Below are 15,977 nucleotides of genomic sequence, written 5' to 3'. Positions count from 1 at the left end.
CACGCTGGCCCAGGTTCATGATGGGAGTAAAGAAGGCCACCATATTTCCCATCGAAGTCCACCAGTATCTATACTGGAGTATCACCTGCTGTACATTTAGAAAAAACATATATGTGTATATTACCTTATACGTATGTATGTATCAGTCACTTACACAACTAGCCTATGATTCCATAGGTATTTTTTAAAGACAAGAATAAATAAAACAAAGCAGATTGGTTTAAAGTTGCTTTAAAGAAAATACTAGATAAATATAAAATATTAGGTAAATAATAGCACAGGTGGTGCAGAAATATGGCACAAACCAAGAGACTGGTTTGCAAATGGTTGGTTCTGGGACACCCTCACTGGCCTACAGGACAGCTCTGACAATAAGGTATTTCCTTTCACTGAGCTGAATTCGCCCCCCATAGCATCCACCCTTTAAATCGGATGTATCTTCCTGGGTGGTAGGCTGAAAGTCTGATCTTCCATAGGCTGGATTTAAATCCTCAAAGCCAGGAAAGGGCCATGAAGACCCTTTTCTTGTCCACACTCGGCCTCCTCTGGCACATCATCTGTAATAGGCCAGATCCAGACACCCACTCTGCCCACCTGCTCTCCCATCTCTAGTTTCTGAGGTTTGACCAGAGTCTCCTCTTGTCCCACTTTCAAGTTACACATTTCAAACTGTGGGAATGGAAGCCGTTCCTGCCACCTTAGCCTCTGGACCACAGCAAAGGTCAAGGAACTCAAGATCAATCGCACTTATGAAACTGTCAACAGAAGCACATGCTTGTGGAAAATAATATAAAAGAATTTTAAGGAGGTGGGCCAGGCTCGGAATTACACAGGAGGCCCAGAGTCTGCACAGTTTTCCTCGGGAGCTGCGTCTTGGAGGTAGGCAGCCATAAACAGCGGTTTAAAGCAAAGGAGGAATGTGTTAGGGTGGGTTCAGGAACGTGTCAGGCCAAAGCGGGCACATGAGGGATTGGGCAGAGCCAACAACGCGGGAACAGAAACTGGTGCCGGGGAGAGGAGACAGGTAGACAAAATGTACAGAGCAGCAAGTCACCGTGCCTAGAACCAGTGGCTCTACTTGAGCAAGAATCACTTACAGGACCTTTAAAATTACAGATGCCCAGGTGCCTCCCAGACTGATTGGTTCAGAAGGTCTGGACAAGCATCAGTAACTTTCTTGTTTGTTTACTTGTTAACTCCTCTGATGATTTAATGTGCAGCCAGAGTTCAGACGATTGAGTTATTGAGTATAAGATGCTGGGTATACAACTAATGCTGGGGGAAACAAAACAGATGTGATCCCTGCCCTCATAGTGCCTTAGAGCATGGGAGAAGAGATAAACATTAAACACAAAATAAACACTCAGTTACAAATTGTGGTTTGGGCTACACAGGAAGAGAACAGGGTGGAGGATGTGTGTGTCGTGGAGAATGGAGCATCTCTCCAATTTCTGGAAGAAGGTACTTAACAGTAATAAACACCATAGAATTCAGTTACATGAAATCAGCTCCCTAAATTGTGACTAACGCTTTGGTTGTGCAACAATATAAACAATTGCAAGATTTAATCAAGATTTTAAACTTAAAAAAAAATAAGTAAAATTGGGGCAGAAACCGTAAAGAGGATGAAAGGATTGTCCAAGAAGAGTCTCTGAGAAAGACGGAGGAGTCAGCTGGTTCAGCTTGGAGAAGAGGAGGCCGGGACAGAGGGGCGCGTGAGAAGTCAGCTCACTTCCTGAGTTTTCTTACCAGTGAGAAACCTGAGTTTTTTAGCTTCTTCAAGAATTACGCAGGAGTTGGAAGAGGCTGATCTTAGGTTACCATAACTTGGCGTTGTAATTGAAATGCTGTAATGTTGGATATGTGGAAAATGGTGTTTGGGGGAAGAAATCAGGGAAGCAGAATAGAGACTAATGCATAGATGTCTCCCTAAGCACCTTAGCTGGTGATATCATAGGTGGAATTTATTTATTTAAAAATAGACTTTATATAAAGTACCTGTCCAGGGTGCTTAACGTCTTTGAGCCTCAGTTTCCTCATCCATAAAATGGAGACAAGATCCCGAGCTCCCTCATGGGAATTTGGTGAAGCTGCACTGAATGCTTATTGGGTTTCAAAGGCTGTGCTACACTTCCCTGAGCCTCATTAGGAAAGGAGCTATCATCAACAAGCATTGATTGTGGATGGCTGCACCGTGGTTCACAGTTTGTAAATGTTATCTGTTTGATTCCTCCCAACAAACTCAGTACCCTGAGCTGGGCATGATTTTCTTCATTTTCAGATGAGAAAAACTGCAGCTCAGGAAATTATTCTAAGACCAAGAGCTAAGAAAGTGGTGGAGTTGACATTTAAATCCAGGTGGTCAGACCCCTCCAGATCAGGACCCTTCCAGAGGATAATGCCAGAGAGAATTGGTAGAACAGGATCTGGGGGAGAGTGAAGATGAGAGAGGAAGGAGAGGGAGAGGGAATGAGGAGGAAAGAGAAACAGAATGAGAGGGAGAGAGAGAATGAGAGGGGAGGGCAAGGCCCACAGAGGGAGGGACAGCCTGACTGCAGGTGATGGGCAAAGTCTGGTATTCGGCCACCTCACTGAGGCATTCGTGGAATGGCCCCCTCCGTCTGCTGACACTTCTGCTTTCACGGTTCAGGGAGTTCCGCTCAGTTTCCTGAAGCCGTGGCCCCTCCCCTCAACCCCCTCCTTGTTCTTCTTCTTTTCACAGCCTCTCCCAGGTCCCAAGGTTTGAGGGAAGCCTGTGCTCCGGATGGCTCTGGTTTGCTCAGACAATTGCTTAATTGCTATTTAAGAGAACTGATGCAAGGGACCTTTAACACACGTCGGTTACACTGACGTAGGAAAAGAGAAATAGACTTCCTCTCATGAATGGGAAATTCCTCTCACAGCAGCTATGCTGAGAAGGAAGCATGGGCAGGTGGGCCTCAGCCATGGGCCCAAGGGACCAGTTCTGTGGCCTGTCTTCCTCTAGAGTCTGGTCAGCATTGTGGAGGCGATTCCCGAGGGTCCTTAGGGCTCACTGGCCTTGAGTGAATCTTCCCTCCCAGTATAAAAAGGGGCGGGAGATTCCTAAGTAATTTTCCCTTTCCAAGCTTCTAAAGCAGCCCCAGGTACCAGCTCCTGCTCCCTGGGCTGCCCCTGAAGGCAAGTGGCCCCTTCTCCACTCCTCCATGGGGCAGGTGGTGGGAGGAATACCTTATCATCCCCGGTGTTAGAACTGATGACTGATTTTTAATTCTCCGCAGACCAGGCTCCCCTTTTGCCCACACCTGTGGAAGACCCATCTCACTCCCCACCCAACCTAGTATGCCTCTGCCCAAGTTCATCAGCCAGGATAGGTTGCATGGCCCCCAAATAGGGTCAGGCTACACTGCTGTTCCATTTCCAAGGAAATTCTCTGATGCAACATCACATGTCCAGTAACTCTGATGACTCAAATCTTGGGTCAAATGTCACCTTCCCAGGGGTCCCTCCCAACAACCTTCCCAAACGTGATCCCACACCCTTTCCCAGGCTCTCTCTGTGGCACGCTGCCCTGTTTTGTTTTCTTCACAGCACTACCCTGACTTGAAGTTCTTATTTCTTTAACTCAGGCCACCATATTGATGGACTTCTCCCACCATCAACATCACTCTCAGTCTCTACAGTAACCCTCATGCCCAGAACAGAGTCAGGGTCATAGTAGACATGTGACAACATCCATACCACACATGAAGGAAGGACGTAGAGGTCAGTCTCAGAGCCCAGGTGCCCCAAAGCCCCACTCCTCTCTCCTACGGTCCTCTCTTGCCTTAGTCCTAGCTCCAAAGTGTCTGCCTTCCTCTCCTTTTTGTTATTGCGAAAAGCACTAGACCCAGAAAGCCATCACCTCTGGTTGTAAGTCCTTCTTTGCCATTTTCTGGCTGTGAGCTTTTCTGTAAATTATACAACTACAACTGTAATCATGCACATGACAATAGGATTATTTTGAGGAGTAAATGAAATATCTATACATCTGGGCCTGGTGTACATGGAGCAGTCAGTGAATGTGAATTGCCTTGCATTCTTCTCTTTGTTTCTCTCCTCTCCTCTTTTTTCCTTCTTTATTACTTAATTCCCTGCCTTTCTCGTAACCTTTACTCTCTACTCATAAAGATGCTGCCAGAGTTTTCAGCAGGATCTATGTCCTTGAATTGGACTGATCTAGGTAGGCCTGAATGCCAGGGAAGTTGCCTCTTCCGAGGGGGAGACAAGTTTAAGGCAGATGTTCTGAAAAGTGTCAATGGCAAAACCCAGGAGGAACCCAGAGAGAGCGGCTGGAGGGGTGCCCAGCTGGAGTCTGCCCAGCCCTGAGGTTCAGGAACACATTCAGACCAGTAGTTCTTGAGATCCTGCCCTACTTATTCTGGAAACCACTGTGTTTGCACGGTTGGGCAGGTAAATTTGAACATATTTATTGTACCAATGTGAGGTGGGAAAAAGAATCCAGGGATGGGAATGAAGACTTACTTCCACACCCCACCCCTCCCAGCTCTGCCATTAGCCAGTTACGGGGTCTAGGAAAAGTCCATCCTGCTCTCTGGACCTCAGCTTGCCCTCTGACAGTTAAAGTGAGACTGAAGGTCTTGATGGTGTCTTCTAGCTCTGACAAGCCATGGCTAAACCAGACCAAAATGTTTTCTGCAGCCATTTTATAAAAAAGAGTGGAAGCAGAGAGCAGAAGAAGATCAGAGAAGCCCCCTTTGCAGGGTTTTTTGTTTTACATTTTGTTCCCATGAACTTACTTATCTGCAGCACAGATTCTGTTTGGCTGGTATTGGTGTTTTTACTGTCCTGCATGGGTGGACTTGTACTACTTTGCATGGCCATCTGAATTTTCTCCATCCAACTTTGCCAGGGTCTCACTTTCTCTCTAGTGGAAGCTGCTCTCAGCATACAGGAGCTTGAAATTTCTTAGAGGTGCCTGTAGATGGACTTGCCTCTTTTCTGCTATACACATCCGAAGCCACGGCAACCTTCTCTGGGCCAAAACCACTTACTAATTAATACATTTCACAGGGTGAATAGAGCCCTGGCACCACTGCCAGCCCAGGGCAGCTCCCAAAGCCACGGGCCTTGCCCAGTGCCCAGAAAGAGCCCTGCCTGGAGGCAGTCAGTGCCAGTTTTCCTCCAGGCCAGTATCTCAGCCTTCTCATTTGGACCCGGGAATGTGTTGCTGCCAGCATCCCCCGGGGCCCCCAAGTCTATCATTCTCTCCTTCACCTGCTTCCATTTCCAAGGAAACACAGGTCACAGTCCTGTGGCACCTGATCTATTTTTCATTCTCCCCTTCTCTGGGAAGAATGATGGATTGACTCTGGAAAACCCATTAGGGAAGGGCTGGGTTGTCCTGCATGTCCATCAGGCCTGTCCAGGTGACTTTGAGTCAAGCCGCTGAGAGCCATTTAGCTGCGGGGCCATCTCTACGGGGCACCATGTTTATTTGGGCTGCTGACCCTGGCCTTAGAGAAAAAGATGAAGGATTAATGACACTCATTGTCCAAGACCCTTCCCCCATCCATCTTTACTAGAGACATTTTGGAGCCTCTTTCATTCATTTACAGTTTGTTGAGAAGCACCCAGTGCCCCCAATGGACCAGCCCACTCTACCTTGCATTCTAGGTAGCATCCTTCCTTGCCTGTCTGTGCCAGACCAGCCAGCAGGCACAGGTCTCCAAACTTCCCAATTTGAGTGAGTTCCTAAATTTCTGGAAAACCAAAAAAGAGGTCAGAAGGGTAGGGGGCCAGAGTGATGGCCCTGTTTTTATCATAGCATTGGTTTGCCTAGGGAAGGGTTTTTGTTTTAACCTCACAGTGGATGGTGATTGAGCCTGCAGGCTGATGTATTTCCCTCTCAATTCTTCAGATAAGGCTCTAGCTCTGCAGGGATGGAAGATGAAATTTTCAGCTTCCTTAATAAGGATCAGACCATTGTATTCATCCAGCTCAGTCTTACATGGCAGAGCAATTACTTTCCCCTCCATCTCTCACTCCTCTTATTCCCTGCAACTGCATTTATCAGTGGTCTACTTATTTTCAAAGACCCGGCCAAAACCTCACTTTCTCCATGAACCATCTAGCCCCTACAGTTCCCTGCAATGTCTCCTTTATTTTCTATTTTCTTGTGTCATTCTTCAAATGACTATGTTACCGTAATTACCATTCAACTCTTGTGCTTTTAACCTCTTCATCTGCTCTACTGAATGTCCAGCTCTTTTTGTAAGACACCATGCCTTATATGTCTTTGCATTCCCTGTAATGTCTAGAAAAGAGCTGCTCACATCATAAACTATTATTAAATATGTCCTGGTTATGCCAAGACAGAAATATTGGCTTGCTTGGTACTTACATTTCTGCAGGTAAAATAATAAATTGACTTTCCACTTCAAATCAGGCATATTCACTTCAGACAGGTGGCCAAATTAGGTGTTAAACACTGGCGAGTCACCCAGAGCTAGAAAGATGCCCAAATGCCAACTGGGAAAATCTTGACCAAGCCAATCAGGGGCTTCAGGACCTTCTTTTTGATAGCAGTGCCAGCCCCATGGACTAATACCTTCTTTTCAGAGTGATGTTGACATGTCAAAGAAATTAATGGTCCTATCTCAACTGGGAACAATGTGCTCACATGGTAACTCTTAGGCTAGCCCTCACCATGCCTCCACCAAAAAAATAAAATAGTAATAATAATAATTACACTATATTTTCAAACTAAAGAGCCTTAAGAATGATAACTTTTCATTTTCTTGGTATTATCCACCTGGTTTTCACTATAGCATGTTTGTGATATAAAAAATAACTCTAAAGTATGATGTCAGAGAAAATGGAAGAGACATTTAGAATTTTTCAAAATATGAAAGTGGCCACCTAATATTCCACCTCCTCTTCTCAGCCTGTGCTAGAAACAAATAGCCTCTTTACCTCTAAAATACTTCATTCTGTGTACAAAGAGAACTATTAAGCTCTGCTAATTATACCAGAATTCGGATGACATCTCAGGGTCTCAGTTTCTTCATCAGTAGAGTATGAAATTGCACTAGACACTATCTCCAATTCTATCCCATTTTTCATTAAAGTTTCCCTCTTATACTTGCTAGTCTCTCTTTACTCTCTTTGGCATGGTTTGGAAAAGGAAAGGCTACTTAAGTCTTTCCTTGGGGATAAGGTCCATGTTACAAGGGAAAACAAAAAGAGATGAGGTGTCATCAGATCAATTCCTTGGCACTAGCAAAGGTGGGGTAGATAGGAAAGGGAGGGTACAAATTAGAGTGAAAATTATGTTCTATGTTTAGTAGAATTGTGAAATGGGCAAAGTTGTCCTAGAGCCCTGCATGCACAACTCCAATGCCCCTACCACCAAGATTCATTCCCCTCCACACTGGAATAGACCAATGCCTGGAAAAAGATGATCAAGGTGGAGGAAGGGAGGATGGTAGAAAGAGCTGAGGAAATGGCTCCCAAACTTGGGCTTAGTCTTGTGGACTTACAAACATATAACAGTGCATGTTGGGAAAAAAGCTTCAGGCTGATCATTGTCAACAAAGAGTCAACAGCTAGAAAGAGTCTTCCTGGAGCTGCTTTGTGTGTCCAATCTTCCTTCTCCTTTGGGAGCAGGTGTCATGGTACAGAGGGCAGTGTGATGCAATAGAATTTTATACCTGAGTTGGACCTGAACTGCAAGCTGCCATTTGTGTTCAAGGATCTGCCATGAACACAAATTTTGGGAGCCTTCAGAGTCATTTTAGTAAAATGAACTTGAAGATGAACTTGATCTTCAAGATCCTCCCAAGTCTTATACTTTGCCGGGGACGAGATTGTCCATTCAGCCAGAACAGCAGGGTGGAGCAGAAACAGAGACAATGCTTATTGCCCTCTATCTCCTCACCACCAATTTCTGCCCCTCTGCTTAGTCAGACAGCTCATCAGACCTATTTCCTGGTAGCTTTTCCTCTTATTTTAGAACTTATGGTGGGAAAGTCAAGGACAACTTGAGAGCTTGTGTGGGTGGTACAATTCACAGAGACCCCTGTGACTTGTGACGACCTTTTCCCAGAAAGTCCCTGGAGACAGGAACTCAGCAGACAACGGACCCTTGAAGGAAGTGTCCATTGTCCATGCAGACCTTTGTGGGGCCAGCTGGACCTCCTGGAATTATTAGTGGGAGGGAGTGTGCACCACTTGGAGCTAACAGTAGATGCGGTAAATTAAGCTCCCTCCCTAAAGGTCGGGTTTCTAGAAGAGCAATTTTCATTCACTCAATTCCTTGTCATGAAGTACCTAAGAAACTTAAAGAACAGTTTTAGGAATAGCAGGGATGATTGAGAGACAACTTGACCCCTGTAGCTGCACATGTAGGTAGCCCTGGCTTAGAAACCAGAGCACACTGTGATTCTAGCCTTAAGCATTTTTGTAAAGAGCATAATAAGTGGTCCCTCCACCTTATGAAAGATCAGAAAAAGAAGATATGACCTGAATCAATGGCAAAACAAGGTTATGGCCTTCTGTGTGATGGGGTTACGTGACTTAGATGCTAGACTCAAGTGACCGTGGGAATATCTTTCCTGGGAAAAGGGTCAACTCCTGCTTTTAAGCTGAGAGGTGTGCTGTTCTTATTGAGGTCAGACAGTGAAGCAAGATGACTTCTATGCTGCTGTTACCTAAAGGAGAGAATTTCTCATGAAAAATGTTTTGTTGAGTCTTACGACCTCATCAAGACTTTCTTCAGCAATAGCAGAATGCGAGAAGGGCCCATTCCAAGTTGAAATAATTAAGGAGTAGCTAAACATACAGTCTGAACACAGTGATAATGATTTCTTCAATGTCAGGTTTTCTCACCAATGCCATGGCTCCCACCTCTTTCAAGAGGCCTCCCTTCTATGAATTTACCTTCACTGATGGCCAAAATGGTAGCAACTGTTAAAAAGAGCAAATATGTCCATTTTCTTCAGAATGAGTTTAAAAGCTGAGGACACCTGGATTTAAGCTGGAACATCCTGAAGTCTTCCTGAATTACTAATAACAGATCTCTCTGCATCTTGTTTATGCCTCTAAGGAGGAAGAAAGAAGAAAAGAGTGAGGTCTTCTGAGTCCTGGAGAAGTGGATGAGGAGCTTCTGACAGATTTTTACTAGGGAGCTCTCCTGGAGAAAGATGGTTTCTCTGGACCTGTGCCAGGCTTCTGATAATCCCTCTTCCCTAAAAGAGGCCAAGATTGTGACAAGACAGCTCTGCCTCCACCGTGAGGAGACGAGTTTGGTTCTAGGTGAGTCCTGCAGATCCTAGAGTTGGAAGGGGTTTTAGAGATTTGCAGACCCATGTCCCGTATTTTTTTTTTTTTTTATGTGAAGGATTTAAAGATTGGGAACTTTACCTCATTGCCCTAGGTTCACAGAGGCATGTGACAAAAGCAGATCTTGAACTCAAGTCTCTTGACTCCCAGTCCACACCACAATATTCAGCTACAAATACTTTACTTGAATATTCTGTTTTGTCTCTGTACTCTCTCTTCTGAGGGAATCTCTATTCCTAGCCTCTATTCTCTAGAATGGGAATGCCTTCTGACCCCATTCCCAAATATAACCGACTGGGCTAGAATGGACCCTTGACCCAAGGGCAGTCCATCCATGAGCTAAAGAGAGACTTGTAGCCTGACTCAAAATAATAGATGGGCCAATCAGAAACTTTGTATCAGGAACGAGTGTTAAGAGCTACAGAGAGAAGGTAGTGCTGGGTTCTAGACCTAAACCAGGCAGTCCTGTACATGGGGCTGTACAGAGAAACCCTATCAGGAAACAACAGAAAATGAAGCAGCTGAGCAGGACACCCAGGGAAGAGGAGTGATTTTCTTCCCTGTTCTACCTGAGACCTGTTTGTATCAATATTTCTGACACCAGAACAGTATCTTGGCATTTCTTATTTGTTACATCTAGGCCTGGGGTAGGTTCTCCTTCTGACATCTGCACATGGGCCCAGATGTTCTCTTTTGTTTTCCCAGCCTCTTTTGTTTTCCCAGCCTACTTAGCTTTCAGCTGCTGTAACAAGAGGTAGGCTTGGCCTTATAAGATGACATTCTTACCAAAAATAGAAAGGAAGCCGCACAAAATGGCACATGTTTACCACAGTGTCCCCAGGTATATTAGGCACTTGCGGCACACCATTCCAAATCCCCTGCTTGACCCCACCTCTTCCTCCAGCCATTGCTATGCTCATCAGCAACATAAAGCCTTTGTGTGGATACGGTTGCCTCAGCCCTGTGCTACCTGCCTTTCACATGCTGTTCTGGCACTGCGGGGGTGGGGCAATGGCAAACCTGTGTTTCCCTGGAGCATAGACATGCTGGAAGTGCAGGAAAGTTAATGCATGCAGGACTGCCTTTGACCGAAAAGGAATGGGAGTTGAAATAACTCTTCTCCATTTAGTCCCCTAGAAGGTCCTTCTGAGACATATTGTACAAGATTCTACCAAATGTCTCAGTAGCACCAAGCACCAGTGACCTGTAGTCGTGACCAACTCCTTAACACATGCTAGAAATGCTTTTTATCCTTCCACATTTCACTTCCCTGCCCTGTTCTCCTGCTCCCTAGGATAACACTCTCAAAGAAACTCCCTGTACTCAAGTATTTGTCTCACACTTCTCAGGGATCCCAGGCTAAGGCACTGAGGAAAGTTATGTTTTTGACCCTTTGTCCTGATTAAGATAATCGTATGTTTTTGAGGATAGTCACCCAAAGTCAACATGGATCTGATCTTGTATATATATGTTGCTGTGATGGTTAATTTTATCTGTCATCTCAATTGGACCACTGGTGGGTGCTCAGACACTTGGCCAAACATCATTCTGAGTAAGTCTGTGAGGATGTTTCCAGATGACATTAACTCTTGAATTGGAGACAGAACAAAGCAGATTGCCCTCCCTAATGTGGGCGGGTCTCATCCAATCAGATGAAGACCTGAATAGAAAAGAAAGGCTGAGTGAGAGGGAACTACTCCTGCTTTCTTCAGCTGGCCCATTGGTCTTTTCCAGCCTTCAGACCAGTACTGAAACCTTGGCTCTTCTGGGTCTTGAACTTGCCAGCTTTCAGACTAGAATTTATACCATCAGCTCTCCTGGTTCTCAGGCCTTCAGACTTGGACTGGAACTAAACCGTCAGCACTCCTGGGTCTCCAGCTTGCCTACTGCAGATTTTGGGCCTGCTTAGCCTCCAAAATCACATGAGCCGAGTCCTTATAATAAATCTCTGCCATATATATATATAATTATATACACACACACACACACACACACACACACACACACATATATATAATTTATTAGTCAGGATTCTCCAGAGAAACAGACATTAGGAGATTATGTATGCATATATATATATATATATATGTGTGTGTGTGTGTGTGTGTGTGTGTGTGTGTGTGTGTGTGTGTATACACATATATATTTTATATATATAAAATAAAATATTTATCTATTTATTTATTTATATAATTAACAATTTCAGCCTGACTTCTAAGAGTCCCAAAGTACCAATAGCCCATGACCTTTCAGATGATAGACAATTCTAAAATCCTAAAACTCATTCTCTACCATCGGTTTAATGCATAGCAGAAATCGAGGAGCAGATGAAGAAGGTCAGCTAGAAAGAAGTCAAATGCCCTCTGATTCCCATTGTCTATTTCTCCTGTGCTAGAGTTTTGGGGAAATTAGTGATTGGTTGCTGTATTAGTTTCCTAGGGTTGCCATAACACATTATCACAAACTAAGTGGCTTAAAACAACAGAAATTTATTCTATCACAGTCCTGGAAGCTAGAAGTTAAAAATTAAGGTTTTAGCAGGGCCATGCTCTCTCTGAAGGCTCTAAGGGAGGATCTTTCCTTGCTTCTTCCCAGCTTCTGGTATTTGCTGGCAATCTGTGGTGTTCCTTGGCTGTGGCAGCATGACTCCAATCTCTGGCTTCTTCCCTCTGTGTGCCTCTGGTTCCAAATTTCCCTCTTCTTATCAGGACATCAGTCATTGGTTGAGGGCCCAACCTAATCCAGTATGACCTCATCTTAACTTGATTATATCTGCAAAAGCCTTATTTCCAAATAAGGTCACAATCCCAGGTTCTGGGTAGACATGAAATTGGGGGGAACACCATTCAACCCAGTAGCGTTGCTGAGTAGGTTCAGGAAACATTTGGCTATTGGTGAGGTGAGGACAACATTGTGGTAAAAAGGAGGAGAGAGTCTCAGGAAAATGCAAATGGAGCCAGGCCCTATTTGTCAATGATGTTCGTCAGAATTCTAGACCCAGAGGAGATCTGAGGTTGCTTGTAAGGTCAGCCTCATGCCTGGCTGAGGTGAGGCAGTCTTAATAGCCACTCCTTTGAGGAAACATCATAGGTCCACCCAGACTATAGGGCTTCTGGGATCCTGACTGACATGTCCTAACTTCCCCCCTGGAGCGTACTCACTGCTTCAACTTCCTAGGGGGCAAAATTAACAATGACTTTCTATTTAGAAAGGTTAGGAGTGAATATTCACAAATAAATGAGAAATTAGGTAAACAAGGAAAACAGGTAGCTTACGTGAGTCTTGGCGAAGGCCTAATGGACCCTCTGAGGAAGGTTGGAGAACCTTTCAGGGGAGGGTGAAGCTTGGCTGAGAGCCAAGGATGATGAAATGAGAGAAGAACTCCTGAGAGCATCTTCCTTCACTCACTGTGAAGACTTGTGCAAGTTCTTTTACCCTAGGGATCAGTTTGATCAGAGCAGGAGAGACATGAGCCTGTGGTCCACTGTTCTGTGATTTGAAATTACAACCTCTTTGAAAGCAAGGACCACAGTCTCTTATTCACTTTTGGGTCCCCAGGTCCTAGAATAGTACATGATACTTAGAAAAATACCCAGTAATTATTTATTGGATGAAAGTTGGGCATGAACTGCTTAGATTGAAGAGCGGAAATTCATTTCCAAACCACAAAGTGGAACCCAGGAACCATGTTTTCCACAAGAAGGTAAAAGATGAGATGTAAATGGTGGAACATTGGGTATCTATTGAATAAACATTTATTAAGCACCTACTATGTGGGACACTGAAAACAATGTTGAGAAATAGAACAATGTGCAACTTGTAGCCTCTGCTTCCATTTGTTAACATATAATCACATAAATAAGCTAAACACTCTCAGATAGTACAATTACTTGAGTAGAAGACTTTTTAAATTAAGAAATAAAATTTTAAAAACCTCATAACATTTGTGTGACATACAAGAGGAAAAAAGTTACTCTTGATTAAAATAATCAGAGAAGGCTTCATCGAGAAGCAATGCATTACCTACGAAACTAATAACTATTTATAATATTGGACTTAAGAATATCTTGGAATTTTTTATCTTGTGGAAACATTCAGACTTAGAGATGACCTTTGAAATACAGCCAGTCCTTAAGTTGGGGATCCTCCTGCACTGCTCTCATTCGGAGTTCAAGGAAATGTCGTCGAGGAAAGGTGCATTCCAACAGGTTAATTTGAACAACACAGTAATCTTGAAGTGTGCCACGTATCCAAAAATCACAGCCAGGCTACCCATTCCTTTCAGCCTGGGGATCATCAGTTGGGGTGTCAGCTTATCCTCTGAAAGATGATAGTAAAAAATGTTTTGGCGTGAGGTGCTTCTATCTGGTGTCTTCAGTAGACTTCAGAGAAAACTATTGGCCCTCTTTAATCCAATTGCCTGTTTGGCTGTACATTCTGAAACCAATACTCAAAGGGTATTCCCACAGAGGGCTTACAGGGACCACCCAACCTCCCTTAAGCCCACTGGAGATAGGTTAAGACCTGAAACTCTCCCTCAGGAGCCACAATTAAATTCGGGCTTAAAAGGACCTGGATTCCACTTCCTAGACCACAGCCACATAAAGTCAGTGGAACCAAGAAAATTATAGTCCAGACATTAGCTGCCATGTCTTCTACTTCTTGTTCATTGGCTCTTGTATGCATCTAACAGGTATGGAGAACTTACCATCTGTTCAGTGCTATGTGAGAGAAGGAGAACCGGCCTGGAAAAGGGAATAGACTATATCATTGGCTGGTATTTAATATGAACACATGTCACTCTTTCAGTTACAAGAGACAGAAACACAACTCAAACTGACTTAAATGAATAAGGACATTCAGTGAGTCATGTAATTGAAAAGTTCAGGCATGGCTTGACCCAAGTGCTCAAACAATATCATCAGGAATCTTTTTATCCCCATGATCAAAACTCGAAGGCCAAATTTGCTATCAACAAATCTGTGTACTTTTACTATCCCTGAGATAATTAGTACAGCCAGAATCATGGGATGAGCTGATTAGCCAGATATGAATTGTATGGCCTTGCCTGTACTTCACATAACCAGAATGGAAGAGGGATAGTTTCTCAAAGGAAAATAAGGGTGATGTACCAGTAAAAGTAGGGAGATGATTGCTGGGAGGTAAGAACAACAGGTGTCCACTATGGAATGTAACAGAGCTTTTTCCATGGCAGGTCTTAGAGCTCTGAATAGGGCCACCTGTATGCAGCACACCTTGGGGTTTCCATCATTGTTATGGGTAAAGTTTCCACTGAGTCACCCACTTGGACTCTCTCTGCATCATCCTGCCTAATGCCATCATGATTGGGAATATATATCAACCCTTGAATCAAGTTCACAGTAAGAAGGGCTGGAACCCAGGTTCATCACCAAAGCCAGTTTCTTAAAGTCCCAGCCTGCCTCTGGGATGGCAGGGCAGGACAAGTTCCAAGAGCAGCTACTACCACCTCAAGAATCCCAAAAGTATTGGGATTCAGTTGCTGTGATAAAGCATAATGTTATAGAAGTGGGGATGGGACAGTAAATCAAAAGTCCCAGAAGAGGATCTCAGCCAGTCCAGAACTTTGGGACTCCATGCCAAGGCCTTTCCTGGGCCTGGCCTCACAGTCTTACTTTTCCAACTAACACACTGGGCTACTTTCTCATATCCCTTGCGTCAGATACCAAAGTAGCCCGTCTGCTCTCACTCCCTTATTCCAACTTCTTTCTCCAAATATGAGCCACTTTTTCCTTACCTCTCTTGGTACAACTGCATGTTTCCACCCAGAAGAGTGAAGCTGTTTGTTGTTGCTGCTCTTGTTTTTCCCCATGCAGTTACTTCAATTGGAATTAGATGTCTTCAAGCCTTGGGGAGAGGAAAGACATATATCATTAGAAAAGTAAATAATGATACAAAGGCCCTATTACTGAGGTTTTCTCAGGATGACTGTTCAAGCCAAAAAAACAATAGTGCTCCAAGGACGGAAATGAGCCCACACATCGGAAGACGGAGACAAAGAACAGAAATCATGGAGCAGGACAGAGCTAACTCAAACAGCAGGACTTGATGTCTTGCTCAGATGAAAGGGTAAGGCACTCAGGTGGTACAGAAGCCAGGGATGGGATCTCTGGTGACTCTCAGTGCCTCCACTTCCCCAAAACACTTAATCTGTTCAATCCACAAAGCTGGCGTGTGAGCTTCATGCTAGAGCCAAGTGCATTCAGATATATCAAGACCTCCTCATGGTCACTCCCCACCTCCTGCCCATTGTCAGATCAGCAGTACCTTAGAGGATCTCAGGAAAGATCTTGAGGACCGGTGTGAGGTGTTCTCCAAGCATCCCTGACCTGCATGAGAAAATATCCCTGGTTGCTTTGGCATTCTTCAGTCATTTCAATTCATTCTAGGAAAAATCAGTTTATTTGCAAGAGGTATAGTTCAAAAGGGCCAGTTTCATAATTCAACTTTGTAGATAACCAGAGTCAGACTGTCCCCCCAAAATCTTCCCTCACCCTGGAAAGAACAGAGGAAAGTATGTAATGTAAAGCAGTGGTCTGCCCACAGTCTAGTGACAAACCCTGACTTCAGAGATGGACTTGTTAAAAGATCATTATGTTCTTAAAGGTTGTTTCTAC

At 44.2% G+C, this 15,977-nt stretch overlaps 1 long non-coding RNA gene across 1 annotated transcript; it reads right to left on the bottom strand.

Annotated features, from left to right (window-relative positions):
* Positions 1–13,350: 13,350 nt before the first annotated feature.
* On the bottom strand, positions 13,351–15,690 carry LOC133100600 (uncharacterized). Its single transcript, XR_009702500.1, has 4 exons — positions 15,628–15,690; positions 15,098–15,207; positions 14,030–14,066; positions 13,351–13,641 (listed from the first exon to the last, which is right to left on the bottom strand). It is a non-coding gene; the product is annotated as an uncharacterized LOC133100600 (long non-coding RNA).
* Positions 15,691–15,977: the final 287 nt, after the last annotated feature.

The sequence above is a fragment of the Eubalaena glacialis genome, chromosome 1 (assembly GCF_028564815.1).
Source record: "Eubalaena glacialis isolate mEubGla1 chromosome 1, mEubGla1.1.hap2.+ XY, whole genome shotgun sequence".
Lineage (NCBI taxonomy): Eukaryota > Metazoa > Chordata > Mammalia > Artiodactyla > Balaenidae > Eubalaena > Eubalaena glacialis.
The sequence above is the reverse complement of the archived record's forward strand: the minus strand, read 5'-3'. Positions and strand labels throughout refer to the sequence as shown.